Source organism: Lissotriton vulgaris, chromosome 11 (genome assembly GCF_964263255.1).
Source record: "Lissotriton vulgaris chromosome 11, aLisVul1.2, whole genome shotgun sequence".
Classification (NCBI taxonomy): Eukaryota; Metazoa; Chordata; class Amphibia; order Caudata; family Salamandridae; genus Lissotriton; species Lissotriton vulgaris.
The window spans coordinates 196,541,950-196,557,985 of NC_141699.1; the positions used below are offsets into that span (position 1 = coordinate 196,541,950).

The 16,036-nt window shown below is 43.5% G+C and overlaps 1 pseudogene; it reads left to right on the forward strand.

Moving 5' to 3' along the window:
* Positions 1 to 2,709: 2,709 nt before the first annotated feature.
* Positions 2,710 to 11,567, forward strand: LOC147679515 (uncharacterized; annotated as a pseudogene).
* Positions 11,568 to 16,036: the final 4,469 nt, after the last annotated feature.

The window sequence follows — 16,036 nt, forward strand, 5'->3', positions numbered from 1 at the left end:
GTCTAAGAGATCTCAGAAGAGAAGTAGATCTCCTCAGACACATTCCTCAGGAGAAAGACCTGAGAAGGCCCCACAAAAGACCACTCCAGGGTCTTCAGGGCGCAGTCCCTCAAAATCCCCTTCAGTTAAAGCTAAGGGGAAGAAGGGTACTGCTTATGAGTTGAAACAAGTGAAATCCGCCTCAGATCCACCAAAATCACCTCAGAAAATCAAGATTATCATCAAACGGACTTCTTCTACGCCCTCTGAGGCGAAAGGTAGTGGTTCAACATCGTTGACGGGACCGTCGACGAAAAAGGTGTCATCGACGACGTCAAAAACACCTCCGTCGTCGACGAAGAAAGATGGTGTTAAAGCTGGTGAAAAAACAGCTTTGACTATTTCACCGTTGATGGCGTCACGACGGAAGTGTCGACGACGGAAGTGTCGACGACAGCAGCGTCGACGAAGGCAGCGTCGACAACGACGTCGACAAGGACAGCGTCGACGGTGACTACAACGTCGACGGTGGTGTCGACGACGATGACTTGGTCGACGACGGCGATGGGAATCTCGTTGAAGGGCCCGTCGAAGAGGGAAAAAACACCAGAGAAAAGATTGGTGCCTTGGAAAAAGCCTATAACACCAGAGGTTACATCTCTGAGCAAGGTCTCTCCATTGCTGCCATCTCACCTGCTGGAAGAGGAAGATGACGAGGAGGAAGATGACGAGTATGGGGTTGCGAGTAGCCCTTCGCAATTGCAGGTCAAGTACCAGGAGGTGGATTCTGAGGAGGAATATGGGGGTTTTCAGGAACATCCCCAAGAACAGCACCAATATCGCCAACAGCAGCACGAGGAGATGACAAATGTGCCATCCTCTTTGTTGAGGGACCTCCAGGGCATGTTGGAGGATTATAGGAGGAGATACCCAGCGACTCCAGTCACTCAACAAGTCCCACAGGTTATTCCGCGTCCACGGTCGGTACCAGGGACACTGGTTCGTAAGAGAGAGATTTTGCCGGAGCCTACTGCTAGGTCTCCACCACCGACATCACATCTCGATACCTCGGATGACGATCATGAGGATGGGGAGATTGTGGAACCAAGTGCAGAATGGAATGATTACCTCATCTCCTCACCTGCAACTCCTACGCTGAAACCAGTAGATTCTCCACCGGAGGACATTGGTGGTTTTCACAAGTTGATGGAAAGAGCCACTAAGAGATTTGCACTCACCATGACTGAGGATAAAGCTGAATGTTTTTTATACGACTTCAAGGACTCGTATAGCAAATCTGTGCGATCCTTGCCTATTGTGAGTCATATTTGGGAGGAAGGATTAAAAGTCATGGAGACGCCAGCTACGGTGACGCCGGTTCTGGCCAGACTAGATAAAAAGTATAAGGCACCTATGGATGCTCCAGCTTGCCTTTTGGGTCATCCCAAACCGGATTCTGTGATTACGCAGGCGGCGCAACAGAAATCCAGGAACCCATCTGCTACGATCACAACACCTCCGGACAGAGAGGGCAGAAGGTTGGATAATGCAGGAAAACGTTTTTCCTTAATGTCGGCTCTGCTAGTGAAAGCAGCTAATGCCCTCGCTATTTTGGGAAGGTACGACAGACAGATGTGGTGTGACCTGTCTCCATACATTAACCAGGTGCCGGAACCAGAGAAACAGGAGAAGAAGAAGATTCTCCTGGAAGTGGAGAGGACTTCGGCCGAAGTCATAGACTGCGCTATGGATATAGCGACCACAGCTTTGAGATCCTTGGGAGGAGCAGCGGTCCTGCTCAGGCAAGGATGGCTGCGAGCAACGGCGTTTAGGCCGGAGGTGCAAAACAAGATTTTAGACCTCCCTTTCAATGGAGAAGATCTGTTTGGGAAGCATATTGATGATACTCTGCAGAGTATCAAGAAGGATACTGATACGGCAAAGGCTCTGGGGTCACTACAATACAGAAAAACCCCTTTTTGTGGCTCCAGGGGCACAGGGCAGTCCTCGTATAGAGGAGGATACCAACAGGGGAGATATTCTTCTTATTCGGCCTCATCGCAGCCTTACCGTCAACAGTACAGTCAGCGTCAATCAGGAGGATATACGAAATCAACTCCAAGAGGATGGGGTGGCCGGGGAATGGACAACACCCATCGGCAATGACAACCTCCATCTTCCGGCTATGTCAGATGCTCCCCTGGGTGGAAAGATTGCTCACTATCTTCACAAATGGCGGAAAATAACAACAGACCAATGGGTCCTCAAAATAGTTCAATTCGGTCATACCCTTGAATTTCTTCAAACGCCCCCTTGTACGCCACCGATGCACCAGAGAGCCAACCATCTGCATCAACTTAGGCAGGAGATTCGGACAATGCTCCGAAAGGGAGCAAAAGAACCGGTACCGAAAGCCCAGGAAAACAAGGGGTTTTACTCCCGGTTTTTTCTTGTCAGGAAAAACAAGCTCAAATGGCGCCCCATTCTGGATCTCAGATCCTTAAACACCTATCTCAAGAAGCAATCTTTCAGGATGGTGTCTCTGCAGGACATCCTTCCGTTATTAAACCCAGGAGATCATATGACTACATTGGATCTACAAGACGCGTATTTCCACGTGCCGATACATCCTGCACACAGACAGTACCTTCGGTTCTTAGTAGCCGGAAGACATTACCAATTCAGGGTACTGCCATTCGGCTTGAAGTCAGCGCCGAGAGTATTCACAAAATGCCTGGCTCCAGTGTTGAGGAAGCAAAGACATCAAATATTTCCTTACCTCGACGACTGGTTAGTCAAAGCATCATCAAAGGTACAGGCCAGAGCGTCAACACAGGCCTGCATAGACTTGTTCGCCAAACTAGGATTGACTCTCCCCGAGGGAAAGTCACACCTCCACCCAGCAAAAGTGATCACATTTATGGGAGCAATATTGGACACGGAATGCAACAAGGCGTTCCCCTCCGAAGAAAGGCAACTGAGATTTGTGTCCCTCTTCCAAGACTTTGTAAAAAGAAAGTCTCTTTCAGTCCGCAGGTACAAATCCTTGCTGGGCATGATGTCATCTTGTATTCCCCTGGTGCCTTGCCGCAGGTTAAGGATGCGCCCATGGCAGGAGCAGATCGATCTCCAATGGTGTCAAGCGGAGGGATCCTTCGACAATACAATATGGGTGACACCAGTGATGGTACAGGCCGCAGAGTGGTGGACACAAAAAGGAAATGTGTCTCAAGGTCTAACGTTTCTGGCAAGAGCAGCTCTTCTAGTGGTGACGACGGATGCGTCTCTAGAAGGATGGGGAGCTTTCCTTCAGGACCTTCAAGTCAGCGGTCGTTGGAAGGTGCACGAGCAGGAATTGCACATAAATCTGCTGGAGCTCAGAGCGATACGCTTGGCATTACTAGCTTTTCTACCAAGCATAAGAGGTTCGCCAGTGTTGGTAAGAACAGACAACACTACGGCGATGCATTATGTGAACAAGGAAGGGGGAACAAGATCTCTCTCCCTGTCTCAGGAAGCCCAGGAGATATGGGAATGGGCTCTTCAGCAAGGAATATCATTGGCAGCAGAACACCTCCCGGGGGATCAAAACGTCAAGGCGGATACTTTCAGCAGACTCAAATCGTCCTGCCACGAATGGGACCTGGACCAGGGGATCCTGGACAGCGGGGAACACCGATAGTGGACCTCTTCGCCACGAAGGAAAACAGGAAATGCCAGTTCTTCTCAAGCTGGCTTCCCCAGAAGGGATCTTGGGGGAATGCGTTTTCCATGGCATTGTCCGGCGTCTTTGCCTACGTTTTTCCTCCAATTCCTCTTGTTTCCCGCGTACTGGTGAAGATCAAGAAAGAACCGTGCAGGCTGATCCTGATAGCCCCGTGGTGGCCCAGACAACACTGGTTCACGGAACTGCTGCTGCTGTCGGAGGACCGTCCAATTCGGTTGCATCCAATTCCATCGCTTCTGACAATGTCCAAGGGTCAGGTGCTCCATCCGGACCCGAAATCCTTGCGATTAGCAGCCTTTCTCCTGAACACTGTGAGCTTAGTCATCTGAACATCTCACATGAATGTAGGGAGATCCTGTCCAAAGCCAGAGCGGAGAGTACCAACAAAACCTACAGGATGAAATGGAAGAGGTTTTGTCTGTGGTGTAAGAGGCATAACATTCCCCATCTTACTGCTGCACCTCATCAAATTATACCTTATATTCTGCTATTAGCAAAGTCAGGATTAGCACTTGCTTCCATCAAGGTGCATTTGGCTGCGTTATCTCGCTACAGGAGATCATCGTCAGGCCTGTCCTTATGGTCATCAAGGATCATCAAACAATTTATGAAGGGGATATTCAGGGTCTTTCCTCCAGTAAAGCCTCCACCAACACTATGGAATCTGAATATAGTACTTTCTCAATTGATGAAACCACCGTTTGAACCGATACACAGGGCGGAACTGAAGTTCTTGTCCTGGAAAGTGGCTCTTAAATTTTGCATTGACTTCAGCGAGAAGAGTAGGTGAACTACAATCGCTCACGATTCAGGAGCCTTTCCTACAGTTTCAAGAGGATAGGATGATTCTCAGAACGAACCCGAAGTTCATTCCGAAGGTGCCAACGGACTTTCATCTGAATGAACCGTTGGTGTTGAAACGTTTCTTTCCTCATCAGTCAAAAGCAGCGGAAAGAGTTTTGCATTCACTGGACGTTCAAAGATGTATCAAGTTTTACTTGAAAGAAACAAAGGCTTTTTGCAAGTCTTCTCAGTTATTCGTTGCTCTCAGCGCACCCAGGAAAGGTTTCCCGCTGTCAAAAAGGGGTATTGCCAGATGGATTTCCAGTGCGATTATCTTCTGTCATCAAGCTGCTGGAAAGCCTCTGAATGCACGAGTTTGTGCCCATTCCACGAGGGCGGTGGCCACATCCACTGCCCAGGATATCTGCAGAGCAGCGACCTGGGCATCTACGCACACCTTCACCAGGCACTACTGCTTGGAGGCAGCCGCAGAATCGGATGCGGCGGTGGGAGAGGCGGTACTGCGAAATATCATCCAGTAACAGTGAGCCTTTTTTACATCCCTCCATCCGTAATTTCTCTTGTTTACAAAGTCACATTTTATATATGCGTATATATATATATATATATGTATGAGATTATGATTTATTTTCAAATCGTATGGCATGACTGTGAAATGTATCAAAGAAATGTGCTTTGTTTTTTCACTGCTAGCTATTCTGATTCAGGCATGTGAATCTATGAAAGTTCCAATTCTGGAGTAAGAAAACAAGTTACTTACCTGTAACCTTAGTTCTCCAGTATTGGAATCTTTCATAGATTCACATGCAGCCACCCTCCTCCCCTGAGAGGCTCACCTCGGATTTAGCACAAGAAGTGTGTTATATACACAAAGTGCGCGAAAAATCTGAGGGGTAAAAGGTTCTCTCAGGAGTGTTCTAGAGGGTGAGGAGCTCGGATTGGTTCAGGGAAAAGTTTGGGCCTTTTTTACATAACAAAGGCTATGGGTTGCAAAAGGGAAATGGGCCTAGGCCTCTTTTCAGTTTGCTATACTACTAAGCACTGCTTTTTTATATACCGGAGACTCCCGTCTCGACAACGGGGAATGATTCAGGCATGTGAATCTATGAAAGATTCCAATACTGGAGAACTAAAGTTACAGGTAAGTAACTTGTTTTCTTGTGGACACTGAGAGTGTGATTAAGACATGTGTGTTGTTGTCAAGATGTACATATGATCAATTAATTAGTTCCTGCTGTTTTCTAATGCTGGACACTGGTGAGATCATAAACGTTCGCTCAACATCAGTAAAAATTGACAAAGGTACTTGCGTTGTCGTGCATGGGACCAATGCGCAAGTAGCTTTAAAAGTGCACTCCCGATTTGGTGTGACATAATGGGCATGTTGTAATTATAAAGGTGAGTGTGTATTATATGCTGAGGTCCGGGGTTTATCTTGTATCAAAGAGAGAAAACAGTATATGATATAAAAAGGAAGGCGGATCTGAAATAGCACTTCCTAATGGATTTACAAGCGAGTATGGTCAATAACAACATGGTGTCAACAAAACATCTATCCAACATCTTGGAACATGAAGAAACATTAAATACCTTTTTAAATCAAAGGGCAGGGCCCCATATTCTGCACTGGTAGGCTGAATGGTTGGGCTCTTCAGGAAAAATTATTAAGAGTTTTGTTAACAAGAAAATAAATTGGAAGTGAAAATCCTTGTGCAACCACATACTGTGGGAACGCACAGTGCCTTTAGATAAGAAAATGGCTTGAAAGACAAGTCTTACTTTCAGCGCTGGTTCTCCATGCACGTTTGGTCCCTTCTGCCCTCAATGTTGGCAAGTGGGAGAGAAGTTGCTCTTTTTATCCTCCAGAATCAGAGGGAAATGATTTTTGGTTGTTAATCGTAACTAGAGTAAGCGTCAGTGAGAGTGGATACTGAAACTAGACTTTGGAGTGAACTAGGAGTGTTACTACCTATTAATTTTTGTCAATGAGGCAATGTGTGCAGATCTGTTGAAAAGATTTATGCGTATTCCGCTAATAGGCTGATTTAAAAATGTTTTAAAGGCACAAAAAAGGAAGAGTTGGTATTGCTGAAAAACAAATGTATTGAAGTGATCCTTAAGACTGTGATGTAGTGCAATTTTCAGTGGATAAGGAATACTGCACTCATGGCACTGTTCATAATTCGAGTTGCCCAAGTCAAGGGGCGTCTATTCTATTGTCAAATGTGAAGGAACATATAGTGTTGCCATTTGCCTAACTCTGGGAAAGTATCTCATCCCTTTATTAAGCGATTGTAAGTGGATAGGAAGTATTGAACTCATGGCATTGTTCTCAATCCAGGCTAAGTAAAAGGGCTTCTGTTCTCTTACCAAATGTGAAGGAGTATATAGTGTTGCAATTTCTCTAATTCTGGGAAAGTATCTTATCCCTTTATCGTGGTGCAGTTTGGGGATAGAGTTGCCATCCGTGAATTGGCAGGGTTATGCTACTGCTGGAAAAATACATGCCTCATTCTATCCTCATCGGGTGACTTGCGTCCATGTATTATTATCATTAAGGGCTGCATGCATCAAACTAAAAACCGGTTGCAAACGGTTGACTGGTATTTTTGCATTTGGGATGCATCATCCCAAATGCAAAAATCGCAATTTAAGTAATCGCAAATTTGTGATTACTTAAATTGCGATCTCATTTAAGGAATCGCAAATTGTGATGCCTCAAATGCAATGCAAGATGACATTTAAAATAGCGTTTTCGCTATTAGAGGACACTAATTACCGTCAAATTAAACTTGATGGTAATTAGCGAAAACTTTGAAAAATGCACTAAAGTGAATTTTTCAAAGTTCAAGGTTACACACACACATGCCCTTGGGGCATGTGTGTGCACAACATGGGTTCACTGAGGAAGTTCAGGGGTGCTACAGGGTGTCATCTTGGCACTCTAGAACTCTTGAAATTGCATGCACAATTTGCGAGTACCTGTTGGGTACTTGCAAATTGCGCATGCAATTCCCATTCATTCCTGTGGGCCTCAAGGCCCATAGGAATGAATGGGAAGAAATTTCTTACTTGCGACTGACAATTAAGGAATTTGTACGAATCACTAATTTATTTGCGATTCCTACATGTATGGCCAATAGCAATTTTTTAATTGCGATTCCCTAAAAAACGCAATTAAGGATTCGCTATTGGCTATTTTGATGCATGTGGGGGTAAGTCCTTTGTGGAATGTGCCCAGATGATAAATCCAACGCTGTTCCTACTATAGCAAATTCCTATCTGCTTGTGTATCAATCATTTAGAGAAATATTTCCAACAAGAAAGTGTAACTTTAAAAGCAAATGCAATAAAAAGATCAAACCATAGTGGTTTAGGAGATAAATGGTCAAGGTAAGGTGCAAGAGAATTTTAGAAAACATTTTGAAAAGTTAGCGCTATGTCACATTTGAAGATTTTTAAACATTTAGACCAAATTTAGGTCCAGAACTTATTAACAGGAGAACAATAATAAAACGTGTTAAAACAAACCATTACATGTAGAGTATGGCCACCATAAAGGTGATGCCATGATGCCGGTCCCAGGATGCTTGTTTATGGTCAGGGAGGTCCTGACTTGGCAGTTCGGTCTGAACTTTTCCCATGAGGCACAGGGTCAAGACTGACTTGCATATGGCTGGGTCTAAACTGGGGTGGCCTGGTGAGCACAAGAACAATGGATTTAACCCAGATCTATTGACTGGTTGAGAATGTTTGATTTGCTCTGCATTCTGTCCATCGCCTGTGTGTCTTTTGCACCATAATTAGGAAGCAGATGGGTCAAATTTAGAAAATCACTGCTTAAGTACCCGGACATCTAGGATGTGCAGGAGAGAGGAAATCACAGGGCCTCTGGTGGTGGAATGGTGGAAAAGTCCAGAGGCATGGCTGGAACAGAATGCGCCTCATCAAACCGGCATTTAGAAGTTCGATTGCTTTGCAAGGCATCCGAGCTTCATGGAGATGCCACTATCTGAATGGTCAAGAAGCCACACCCCCAATATCTGTAAACCAAATTATAAAAAAATACCAACTCTGACATTACATTTACCCATCATGTGTCATCTGTGCATGCTACACTTAAAGGCGAAAGTCACTAATCAACAGTTGTTAACTATCAAGTGGATCACATTCAAGATTCCTTGAAGATTGAGTACTTCCTCCCTGATGAGGTCCATAAATACTGCAAACACCATAATGGTGTTCACAAAGCACAATAAAAACAAGAATAAAGTACCATTACTGCATTCATATACTATATTATAAAAAATAAACCAAACTAAACCCTCATTCCAGTCTAAACTCTAATTTGCCATAAATTTTCTTTCAATTTGTTTTTCAAAGAAGTTGATTACGTTTGCATTACCCTTTGTAATTATTCTTAACTTTCGTAACTTTATCTTTTATATGTATACTTCGTTCAAGTGACAAAATACAACTTACTGGACAAAATGGTGTAGTTCTGGGTTTCAGTCAATCCGCCTCCAAAATATTTACACATTTACTTTGCTAAAATTATATTTGCCAATGAATAATGGACTTTCACTTTCTTGTGACTCCTTATTCAGTAATGTATGACTAATATTTGTTCTCACGCTTTCCTGTGCATTCAGTAGGATATTGTGACAAACTAAATTGTTGGTTGAGTGAGGTGTGAACGCTTCTCAAGCAACAACCACAATCCCTGTCTAGGTGAACCACAAAAGTCACTAAATTAATCTGCTTAACCCTTGGTGAGCATGGCACAAAAGCAGTCAGGCTTAACTTAGAGGCAATATGTAAAGAATTTATGCAGCAGATGAATAACAATAAATCAAAAAGGAAAGAAAAATACCAAACCAATTTAGAAAAATTGTGTAAATGCAATAAATTATTCGATACCAAAATTACAAAAATCCAATCAGTACAACTGGAGTTATGAATTTTTAAAGTTCAGGGTAAACAATAGGCCCTAAAAGATAAGAGCGCCAACCGTTGACATCTGCATGCGCGAGACCGGGTCAAAGTTGAAAAATATGGTACTGCGATGGAGCGCTAGTCCGACACAAGAAGTGGACTGGGTCTGGTCGGCGCTTACCTTCAGAATTCAAAGAAATTTAGAAGTACTTGTTCTGAAAATTCTGAGCTTACCTTCGAAATTCAAAGACTTTTAGAAGAACGTGTTCTGAAAAGAAAAAGTTCAGTGGGATAAGGATGCAGGCAATGTCAGAGGAGGAGGCACTGTCATCGGGAAGCCTCTGAATGAAGTAAGGGGGAAGAATTCTACATTTTTGGAAGCCGAAACTCTCCATCAGGATGGAGCTGGAGGCTGTAGTCAACCAGAGTTCCACAAGGCTGGATACCCCTTTGGCAAAGGACTACTGAACAGAATTTGCTGCTGCAAGAAGAACATAGCGGAAGCTACTACAAAGTTAGACTGCCCGGCAATGCAGATTGGTAGGATAGATGTGCAAGTTTTTAACACTCTCCTTTCAGTTCTCATAGCAGTTTTTAGCCAACTAAGTGCTAAGTTTTGCCTTTTGGCTTTCTGGGCATTTTAACACCACAACCAAGGGTCCAGGACTGAAGGGGCACCAACCACTTGGGGTTTAGGACTCACTCAGGCTGGGTCCAGGGGAGCGTTCAACATGGTTGGAGCTTTTTCTGTCCCTGAGGCTCTGCTCGGTAGGCAAGCCAACTAGGCTCTGGAGTCACTCTGGTAGTCCAGGGTTCAAGGTGTGCAACAGGGCTCAAACAGTTAAGCAAGCCTCTGAGGCTTTAAGGTAGGCTACAGGCAGAAAAACAGTGTTTCCAGTGCAGCAAGCAATCTCAATCTTGTGGAGTACACAGCAGGCCACAGCAGCAGGCAGTCCTCCAAGAGTCCTTCCGCAGGTCCAGAATGTGGACTGAAGAGTGGGTCCGAGCGTCCCCTTTTTTATATATTGTGCCTTATTTGAAATCGTAGACATTTCTAGAGAATTCCCTTTGAAGTCCTTAAAGTTTCCTGCTTCCCCTGTCCGATGTTCACACCACAAGGATGACAAGTCATTTGTGTGAAGGCAGAGTATAGCATATTTAGTTGCATGTGGAGCTGTGTCCATCTCCGCACCACCAACTTGCCAGTTGATGGCCCATCCAGGAACATCTAATACCTTATTGTGTGGCTATCAGGGAGGAATAAACTAATTCCAACTGCTAACCACACCCAGTCATGTGACCCAGGAGGCAGGCACTAAATATTTTAGGGCAGGAAAGTGTCAACTTTCTGTAAGTGACATTTCAAAATTGGAACTTAAAATCTGACTTTACCATGAAAGAGCATTTCAATTTCTCAGGCATCAAACAAACAATGTTCAACTGTTCCCAATCAAATGTTAGCACTTATTAAATGTAATAAGGCAACCTAATGTTATCCTCTGTGAGAGGTAGTCTTCATAGTAGTGAAAAAATAATTAACCGGTTGCCCACTACCAGCTTATGCAAAGCTTAAAATTACATGTCGAACATTTTAATTACAATGGACCCTCTACTATGGCCCACCTAGGACCCACCTTAGGGGTACCTTACATGCAATAAAAGGTGAGCTTAAGGCTTGGCACTGGGTGTATATTGCAATATTGAACTGGCAGTTTAAAACTGCAGTCAAGCTGCAATGGCAGACAGGGACATGTTGTAGAGATCTACTTAAGTGAGTTGCACAATACGTGCTACAGGCCCACTAGCAGCTTTTCATTGACCAGCCCGGAGTCTATGGTATACCAATTTACAAGGGTCTTATAAGTATATTAAATATACAAATTGGGAATAAGGCAATTTTACCATTTTTTTAAATGAACACAAACACTTTACAGTGGTTAGCAGAGGTAAAGTGCACAGTGTTCTAAGGGCAACATAAAAAAACTCAGCAAAAATAAGACAATGTAGGCAGAAAGGTTTGGGGGTGACCCTGCAGAGATGGCCATGTCCAACAGAATTCATGTTCATATTCTCCTTCTTTGAATTTTTGCAGGAAGTTGTTGTGATCAATCAGTTTAATTAACAACTCAGTTTGCCAATTCATATTTCATCAACAAGATATCATTTGTGTATTAAAGTTAGACCATCTCCTCTATTCCATAAGAGACACATCTCAATGACCCTGCATACTGAGACAATGAGAGACTCATACAGACCCCGGACAGAACATTAATGAGGCCTTTGCTGTTCAACGTTTAGAAATCAAATCAGGACATGGAAAATCCAAACTCCTTTATGTAGTGGTTACTAGAGTAAGTTAAAGGTTGGGCGACGAACAGTGAACACGTTAATCGCCCTACACAGAGGGCCATCACTCTGGAATTGGTTGTACAGGAAATAGAAATTGGAGGACAAAACCATTCTGAGAAGTTTGTTATCGGCCACTAACACAAATGGAGGTAAAAATGTATATTTTAGGATTGTGCAGGCTTCCCAGGTTAGGGTCTTCAGGGACCCATTCCTGCCTGAAATGGGCAACGTTTACCAGACATACAGAGAATTTTCAATGAGGATGTTCTTAAGGCTGACTTCTCTATGCCAATTAATGGGAGCCATGAAGTGAGGCTACCATCCTGGGGCCCCTATATGTTCAAATTCTGGAGAGGGATCGCCTTTAGACTCTTGCCAGCACAAAAAAACACTGGTGGTGATGGACATAAAAATATCTTCCTACATTTTCCTGTGCTCCATAGAGGCTATCGAGCACCACTCACATAAAAGTTGCACCATGGTGCAGAGGTATGTGCATGTTCTTTAGCATGAAATGTGTTCTGGATGTGGAGAATACAAACTCCTATGCCCAAATTCGGAAACATTCTGCACATTGTATGTGTGTTGTGCAGTGGAGCACACGTGCAATATGTGGGATATTTCGAAAAATAAAAATATTTCTCCTGATTAGCATCTGCTTGATGGGGGCATTCGTTTTTGACATAAAGACTATTCTGGCTATCTAGCTGTGTAGTAACAGTTTTTTAGGAGGGGACGTTCTAAACAAAAACCCTGCCCCATGGTCGACATAATGTTTACAGCTATGAAAGGACATAGCATGACGATCTATGCTTTCACTTATTTGTACCCCTTGCATTATTGATGTAACTGTTTTACTATGCTCACTCCTATGCCTTCCCCACCCCACTTATTACCTACAATTTCGCCATATCTAATGGCCTGTTTTGTATGCACTGTAAAGCGCTCTGATATCTGCAAAGATCTGGTTCGCGCTATATAAAACTTTCAAAATAAAATAAATAAATAAATAAATGAGTAGTGGCATGGGATATTATTAAATGAGTGAAATTTGACTGCACATTTGCATATATATTTTTTGCATTACGGAGGGGTGCTGGTACTGTGTTTAGAAAACTTGGGTAGACAGCTACGTTGGGGCAACTTGCCCAATTGTAATGGGCTTGGGACATGAATGTGTGTGTTAATTTCTATTGCACACATAGACATATATTTATTGTTTTGTAGAAAACGTCCTCATTAATGGGATGGACGGAACAGGTAATTCGGAGCAGATTATCAATTCATAATTTGGAGGTATCTTTTCAGTATCAGTAATTTTAAGGGTACTGGATACTGGTGCTTGGGAGGTGGATTAGTAAATTGGATCAGACAGGACCATTGACTTTGAAGGAGCAAAGCAATGGGAGACTATTAATATGTTCAACTTTGGGAGATGGAATTGAAGGGCTCTGACTAACTGCAATTATAATCAATTTGTATTAAGACTTTTAAGACATATTTGAACGTTTTCTGATCAACTGTTAATATAATTAATTGTATTAAGATGGGATGTGAAAGCATGACATGTTTTCACGAGGCAGTCATGGGCACCAGGTGCACAGTATAGAATTATTGTTATGTTGGTACAAGGGAATTTTATAACCTTGGAACCAGAGAGGATTCAAAGATTGGATATAGGCAGGCATTAATGTCTAAGAATTGAGTTAATGTAATAATTGTGGGGACAATGATTAATTCTTGTTTTTGAAAAAGAGGAACATCAATAATTTTTTTTCATTGATGTATTGTGTTTTACTCTAATTTACAACACTGATGATGTCCAAATGTGAACAAAATGCGTTGGCTGATTGATTTGTTACTATATTGTGTGGATCTAACAATTTGAAAGGTTTTTTAAATAAACCACTGAGTTTGAAATTCATCAAAGACTGCGTATGAGCCTTTTTTTTCACGAAACCATTACTTGAATAATCGATTTGTGAACATTGCGAACTGAGGCGCTCCTTTCAGGATAGGTTATGAATTGTTGTTGATTAGTGGCCCAGTGGCAGTGGGACCATTGAAAGTTGATAGTGTATGAACTACCTAATCGACACAACAGTGCGCACACCTCCTAGCTCTCACTGCCTATTGAGTTGGTTAATTATAGATAATTTATATTATACCTACCAGTTCAGCTCATCCTGTGACATTAAACATCAAACTGTTTCAAATTCCTAGTCTGAACTCGTTACTTGCCTGGTTGACATGCATAATTTCCTTGCAACTCACCCTCACTTGAAGGGTTTCAGTCTCCTTGGACTCACCTTCACCATCCAAGCAGTGACTTTTGTCACTCCCAAAAACATGTCATCTTCATTAATATTAATTTAATCATCCTTAAAAACTACTTGCTTTCTCCGTGGAGAGCCAAACAGTAGAGAGACATGAGCCCAGATGTATGTAGCATTAGTTCCAAAATACAGGTCGCAATTTGTGATCAGTATTTTTGCGACCAGTGTAGAAGTTTAAGAACTGATTTATGTGATAATAGGTCAGTTCTGAAATTACTAATTCCTAGTAGGTCACAATTCTACCTGCCTAATGAATATTAATTTGGTAGGTCAAAAATTGCTGCCCACTTGAAATCGCTACTATCTTAGTGATAGTGACCTGCTGAGGTCAGCAGACCATAAATGGCTGTGATTGCTTTTAGATAAAACATTTTGCTTGCTTAAATTCAACTCATTTTCCTTAAAGGAAAACATTTTAAGTAGTCAGTGGTCCTTGGGACCATTGCATACTCTAGAAATATTTTTTCAACATTCCCCAAGGACCCAAGGGGAATGGTTCCTTTTGGGACCCCTTCCTGTTTGCAAATTACTTACCACTATCTTTCGGCAGCCAGTAAAAGAATAATGTTTTACGACTGGAATTTGGTCTCAAAACATTAATACATATCAATCTGATTTGTTATTTGGAAGGGACACCCTAAATATGGTACTTTCAAATACTGAATCTTTATTGGGTCGAAACATAAATTTTATCTTGTACATAATAAAAGGGATTTTTCCGATAGTATCGAATCGGGCCGTTCTTGAATGCAAAAATGCTTGATATATCTATCCCATGGATTGGAAGAAAGCCAATAAATACCTCACTTTAACTAGTATAAGTACATTCATTCAGACTCAACGGCAAAGCATAACAACTCTGTTAAGCAGATACGATTCTGTAGGCTGTACACTGGCTCTGTTCATGCACAAAGAACCACGGTTATGATGACACTTCACTCTTTGCACGTGAGGTGGTAAAGGGTAAGATATTCAATAATGGTTGCTAAGGCACTGGCATGTAGCTAAAAGAGCCACCCCTAATAGGTAGCTTTTTTCAATTCATTGATAACTAACGCACTAGGGGGCGCATTTACAAGGGCATTGCGTCACTGGAACATAACTTTTTCTGACGTTCCGATGGCTCAATGCCCAGCACCATATTTACAAAGTGCTGTGGCTTAACACCATTTTGTAAATATGGTACCCTTTCATGCAGTTTTCTGCATGAAAGAGGTGTGCAATGGGTGTTGAAGTGGGCATTCCACCACAACATGCATTGCTTTTTGATACTGTCTATTGTGAAAATACTGCCTATTGTGAAAATACTTTCACTCGGAGAAGGGGCATCGGCTCCTGACGCCGCACCACGCCGTGAGGGAAACGGCAGGACAGAGGGAGACGGGAGCACCGGGAGACTTCCCCACAGCCTACAATCCCCAGCAGCCTCAGCAAACTCGGGGGCGGCGCGGCTGACAAGCGTCAGCACAGCGCCTGGAGGTGCTCCAAATCACGAGCGCCCGTGAGCCCAGGGGGACCTATTGTGAAAATACTTTCACTCGGAGAAGGGGCATCGGCTCCTGACGCCGCACCACGCCGTGAGGGAAACGGCAGGACAGAGGGAGACGGGAGCACCGGGAGACTTCCCCACAGCCTACAATCCCCAGCAGCCTCAGCAAACTCGGGGGCGGCGCGGCTGACAAGCGTCAGCACAGCGCCTGGAGGCGCTACAAATCACCGAGCGCCCGTGAGCCCAGGGGGACCTATTGTGAAAATACTTTCACTCGGAGAAGGGGCATCGGCTCCTGACGCCGCACCACGCCATGAGGGAAACGGCAGGACAGAGGGACACGGGAGCACCGGGAGACTTCCCCACAGCCTACAATCCCCAGCAGCCTCAGCAAACTCGGGGGCGGCGTGGCTGACA